Consider the following 6000-nt stretch of genomic DNA (forward strand, 5'->3'; position numbering starts at 1 on the left):
ACTCCCCAGTCTCGAGGCCGTTTCCATCAATGGAGCAGGAATATCCTAACCAGGCACAAGCAAGTCCGGCTAAGTGCTCCACATCACACACATCATCGTCCAGGCCCCTAAAACCAGCCAATGAACCAGTAAGATCCACAATATGTGCCAGGTTAGTTTTTATGAATTCTAAAGAGTGCTATGTCCAGGCAGCCGCGCATGGTTTGGCTTTGTGATTACATGCATTCTGAATCCAGATACTGTATTTTGCCATGTATAATGCGCACTTTTTTGTCCAAATTTTTGGGGGAAAAATAAGGATGCACATTATACATGGGTAGTACTAATTCCGTACCTATATAAATGTTTTTATTCCTTTTATTTATGCTTATGCGTTAAAAGTGTAACTCTAGAAAGCAATGATATCTGTATGCAAAATAATACCCTGAATATGATAATCAGTTTTATATATAAATAAAAATGGAATTAAAAAATTAAAACAAAAGATTTTTTTCCTGAAAGTTTGGGCCAAAAACGTGGGGGCACATTATGCATGACAAAGCACCGGCATCTACCTACTGGTGTCTGAATTTATGTTTAGGGCACTGGTTCCCAGCCCTGACTGTACATTAGATCACCTGGGAGGCTTTAACAACTATAGCTACGCCTGGGACCCCAGGATCACTCACTGGAGCCAAGAAAAGAGGAATCTTGGGAGATAGATTCTAGGCAGGTTTTAAAAGCTCTGCCCAGGATTCTAATGAGCAGCCAGAACTGAGACCTGCTGACCAAAGGAATCCCCTGGGGAATCTTGTTACAATGCAGATTCCAGGCATTCTAATATAAGAGCCATTTTTCCTGTCATTTCTTTCTATTATGAAAAGGAAAATTGGTAGCAAAAGAGTTTCTTCCAACTAGACTCTATTGATGATCTAAGTTATATCAGATCTCTGGAAAAAAGCTTTGAGAAATTTAGTTAGAATCAAAGACCTCCATCGCTGCTCCCATTTATCCTCTTTTCCAGCCCTCCCATCTATCGGTAACTGACTGTAGAATTAGGGTTTGACCTTGAAACAATACTGATAATTTGACCCAGTTTTTAAATAAAAAGCATTCCAACTTCCTTTGCCCCCACTCCTCTAAGCCTACCCCACTGCCTGCATTGTTTCCTTGCGTACACCTGTTCTCCATGGAGTTTGCCTCCTGTCCAAGGATGACACCCGCAAGGCTCACTATTTCTGTCTGCGGAGACTGGGCCTGACATCAACAGTCCTTCTGAATGGCTCTGCCAAAGGCCTTGCAGCCCAGTGACAAATGGCCTTTAAAAAGCCTGACATTTTCTGTAATTAACTCTCCTTTGTTCAAGGAGCCAAGACAACTCCCCAAATGCTTCTTGCCGCTAATGATGGCAAACCTGAGTGTGCCCCAGGTCCCTGTGGTCACCGTGTGCTGCCCTGAACCCAGCACATCCATCCTCAGAGCTTTCTCATTAAAGGAGATTTTCATGTGTAAAGATGGCAGGATCTAAACTCAAGTCAGAATTGGGCTCTTTAAAACCCATGAGGCAGAACTGGTGGTTAAGGAACTTAAGACTTTATGGGGAAAGCAGGGGCAGGGAAGCAAGACAATGAATGAACCTATAAGAAATCCTATTCTGTTTCTCTCCCTCTCTCTAAACTAAAAGAAAATACACATTTTACACATTGGTAATCAATAACAAGGTTTGGTACTACAGGCACACCTCAGAGGTAGTCTGGGTTCAGTGGCAGACGACCTCAATAAAGTGAGTACTGAAATAGTGAGTCATAATCTTTTTGCTGGTGGAAGGTCTTGCCTTCAAATTATAAAAAACACAACATCTGTGAAGTGCAGTAAAGGAAAGCACAGTAAAATGAGGTCTGCCTGTATTACCATCTTTTTTTGGTACAAATCCTCTGTCCCCTACATTTTCAAAATTATGCTTGTAAATCCATTTTGCTCAGCTGCCAATCACATTCCTGCCAGCAGCTTTCCCCCCCATGTTTGAGTTGTGACCCAAAAGCACAAAGCCTTTCTGAATTTGTGCTGAAGAGCTTGACTCCCACCTGCCACGCTCCACTTTTGCTATACACATTTGCGTATTAAAGGTTCTGAAAAGTCCTGTGGTAAACAAGCCCATCTAACTGTTTAACACAGCTTTTTTTCCAAATGTCATCCATTCAGCAATATTTATCAAGCGCCTACTCTAGGCCAGGAGTTTTTCTAGGTCCTGGGGACATGTAAGGCAATATACACTCCTTGCTCTTATGCTGCTTGGTGCTGGCAGGGGAAGATAGGCCATAAACAAACAGACCCATTAATGTATAGGGTCACATAGGTGTAATCCTATATACCCAATGTACAGGACACTCAATGCCATTGACAGTAACAAAGAGTAAGGGATGAAGGGAGGGCCTCTAGGAGGGCATGATGCCGAGAAGAGGCTGAACAGAGTGAGGAAACAAATAACACTGCCACCTGGGTGAAAAGGTTGTTCGGGATCCCAGAATCCCCAGAGCTACAAGGAGGCCCAGGCCCCTCGTGGACTGAGCAAGAGGGGAAGAAGGCTGGGGCCCAGTGAAGAATTGTGTCAGTGGCCCTTTACTGAGATGGAAGCTCCTGGGTCCCCACCCCCATCACACACAAACCCCAGGGAAAAGATCATGTGTCCAGTGTTCAGTTTTTAAAATATGCTCCCAAAACATATCCAGACACTAAAGGAAATTTTATGAAAATAATCCAGTAATGTACAAGGAACTGGTAAACCCTGGGAGGACTCACAGGGATAAGGGAAACTGGAGATGCGAGGGCTGAAGTAATGAGGTACATTGTACAAACAAATCGACCTTTTCATACTTTTTGAGTTTGAACTAAAATATATTTACCTAACCAATAAAATTATTAAATCGCAATAAAATAAAATATTGCATATGAATTCATAAAGTTCTCTTATGGTCACTGTGATGTTTAGATTCATAGTTAGGGTTTCTCTCAATCTAAGTCAAGCAATTTTTTTGTCTGCTTGTCCAGCATCATTACAATTTACCATCTTAGAATGACTGATCATCTATAGTTACATATGTCCTAACACAAGACGGATGTGAGCGTAAGGGAGATTCTCATGAAAAATAATAATGAACAAATAAGTAAATACCTGTGTAGGGCTCCCGGCATGTCAGGCACTTCTCCTAGTAGTTACTAAACCAACTAATCTCCAGCTCAGGCTTGCTCCTATTACAATATTTAAGAAAACATTTCTTCTAAGGCTATGTGTACACGCTCCTATTGAACAGTTGTAATTTTCCTAAAATCTTCCTATGAGCAAGAAAGGAGGCAGTAAAAGTACTAAATGACACGAACCTCAAGTAACTAGGGAGCTCACATTCTCCTTCATGTACCTTGTGAGGCCTGGGGGCGACATTTCCCTGTACTATTTACTTTGCCTGAGGTTCTTGCTTCCTCTAGCCACTTACAAGATAAATAAAAAAACCAATAAGCACCATTAAAAGGGACAAGATCAACTTACTTAACTCAACTTGGTTTATACTGGGGAAGAGTTAACCACTTTAATTATTCAAGCATATTTTGCATAACAGGTCTATTACAGAAGTGGGTAATATTTGGATTTCAAGTATCCTAAATGTATCAAAAGAGCTAGCTATTTAAAAGACTGCTCTGTAAGGTAGTATGAGAAATTAAATATATTTTGTAGTAAAAATAATCAAACCCTAGTATACCTATTTTATATGTTTGATATCAGATAAAGAATTCTTGTATAAGATGACCAAATCTTCCAATGCAAGATGTTCTCTGGGGTTCGTATTTCTTCAAGCTTTTACACCCTGGCAAATTCTAGCCAAAGGTCCTATCCTGAATGAATAACTGGAAATAAGTCAAACTCATGGAACTAGAGAGATTGCAGATTTCATAGAATTATCTGGCAAAATAAACATACAACTAATTTAATGCACAGTACTGCCCAAGCTGCCTGGGATGCATGTAGCAGTCTAGCTGTGCTTCCGTCTGCTCTTAAGAGCTCAGTGTGAAAATTAAGAGCAATTTCATGTCATGAAGATCGAAAGACTAAGCTTTATGTACCCAGATTCTTTCTGACCTGTATCAGGAGAAAACACTCTATTGGCTTTTGCAATCTCTAAGGCCCTCATTCACTTCTCCCCCTTTTCCCATTTCTGCCTCTCTCCCACCTTTTTATTGTATAACCTCAAGCATTTGAAAAATGACCTGCCTATAACTATAAATGGCCTAGGATACTTACTAATTCTTTCCTTTCTTTGTTCAGTTCTGTAAGCACTTCAGTTTTCACTCCAGGGAAGAATTTTTCTCTACGCTATTTCTTGGAGATTCTTTCCTTTAGGGTCAAGAGCAAAGGTGGAAAGATTTTTTTATCCATCTGAACCCAAGACGGACTCATTTGAAAGGTGAAAAGGGAAAAGACCGTTTTTCTCTTTGTGTCTCTTCTCTTTAAACCCAGTCACTGAAAAAGATTAAGGGTAGGTAGGTGCTGGAGATCAGCAAGCAGGAGCTAAACTCAGCTGCCTAATTTGTCTGAGACATTTCTCACCCTGGCAGTAAAAACTGACCAATACCCAACTCTTTATGGCTCAAAGCCCCAGACTTTGGGTGTTTCAGACAAAAACCCCTTTATGACGGGGCTCCCGCTCAGCTAACCAAAACCTGGACGCGCTGCTTTCTATTCATGGCCAGCCCCTTCCAGCAGACTTGGAAAACAGAAACAACAGCTTTGGAAAACCTGGTTCATCTTCCCAGCCAGAAGTGCATAAATGTATGCTTCAACCTCAACTTCTGACAGGCCTCCGCACTGTCAAAATCAGAGCTGAGAGCGCTCGGAGCTCGTCTCGCAGGAGACGTGCATCTGCAACCATCCTTTCCCGCTCACCCACCAAAATCGCACACTTAGGAAGGCTGCACATGGTCCCTCCGCCCGCTTGTTTCTTGCACCCAAGTGGAACATTTTCGTCCTATTTCTGCCCCCAAAGATAAATGCAAAATCTCGGCCAATGATGAAAGAAATAAGTTACAGACACCGAGTGTCTATAATTCCAGTGAGCCCAGCATCCCCGGCGAGGACGCCGCCTCGCTGCATAACTAACATGAGGAAGGTTCTTCCCATTAATCCCGCCAACTAGGGAGGTCCTCAAGTCACCGAACACACTGAGATGTTGCTCTCAAAGAAAAACCGGCACCCACACCCCGCTCCTTCCGTCCACCGGGTGGGATGGGAGTCGGGGTGTGGGCATCTGTGGAACCCACCCACCCCCGTCCTCCTCCAAGCTCACCCTCCGTGGAGCCGAAGCCTTCCGTGGCCCTGAGGCGAAGCTCAGCGCGGCCTCGCAGGCTTGGGGAGGAAGGATGCGGGTTCAGTATCCAGGAGCGCGGGAGGCCCGCCCCGCTGAGGCCCCGCGCCGCCCACGGAACCTGGAAAGAGGCGCCGGAAAGAGTACGCCAGGCGCTCCGGGCCTTCTCGGTGGGCGAGGCCACCACCCACCAAGGCCCGCGGCCCCGGCCCCGGCGCGCCCGTAAGCGCCGCCTGCAGGCTGCGCGCGTCCCCGCCGCCGGCTCCGCCGAACACAGGCCGCTGCCAGTCCCGCCGTGCGCGCGCCGCCTGCTCCACCGTGCGCGTCCCCGCCGCCGTCCCGCCGTGCGCGTGCCGTCCGGGGCGCGGGCAGGCGCGGAGGGGCCACAGGTAACGTGGTAGAAGCTACCCGGGGCCTGGTGTCCTAACGTGTGCCGTCGGCGCCGGTTCTCGGTCCAGGCCTTGCGCCTTCCTCCTCCCCATGAAAACGAATTACACCCCAGGAAATTACCCAGAAATGTGTGACCAAACCACGTCCCGCCAGGTCTCCAGCCAGAACACAAGTTTGGTGTTAGGGAACGAAAAAAGAAACCTTGGAAAAATGCCTACCTAGTAAAAGTAGGGCCTTCTGTTCTTTGCCGAGCCCCTCTCCACTGGCCGTCTGGGGG

At 45.4% G+C, this 6000-nt stretch overlaps 1 protein-coding gene across 5 annotated transcripts in view; it reads right to left on the reverse strand.

Annotated features, from left to right (window-relative positions):
* The window catches only part of CHST10 (carbohydrate sulfotransferase 10), a 41021-nt gene extending 35400 nt beyond the window's left edge, over positions 1-5621 (reverse strand). For 3 of the 5 annotated variants that reach the window (XR_008426921.2, XR_006657020.3, XM_024571883.4), the window contains exon 1: positions 5316-5620. The gene's annotated coding sequence lies outside the window, so the exon portion shown is untranslated. Of the gene's footprint in view, positions 1-5315 lie in introns of all 5 variants that reach the window. The other 2 variants (XM_045204763.3, XM_045204762.3) reach the window with 1 other exon arrangement.
* Positions 5622-6000: the final 379 nt, after the last annotated feature.

Source organism: Desmodus rotundus, chromosome 5 (assembly GCF_022682495.2).
Source record: "Desmodus rotundus isolate HL8 chromosome 5, HLdesRot8A.1, whole genome shotgun sequence".
Taxonomy (NCBI): Eukaryota; Metazoa; Chordata; class Mammalia; order Chiroptera; family Phyllostomidae; genus Desmodus; species Desmodus rotundus.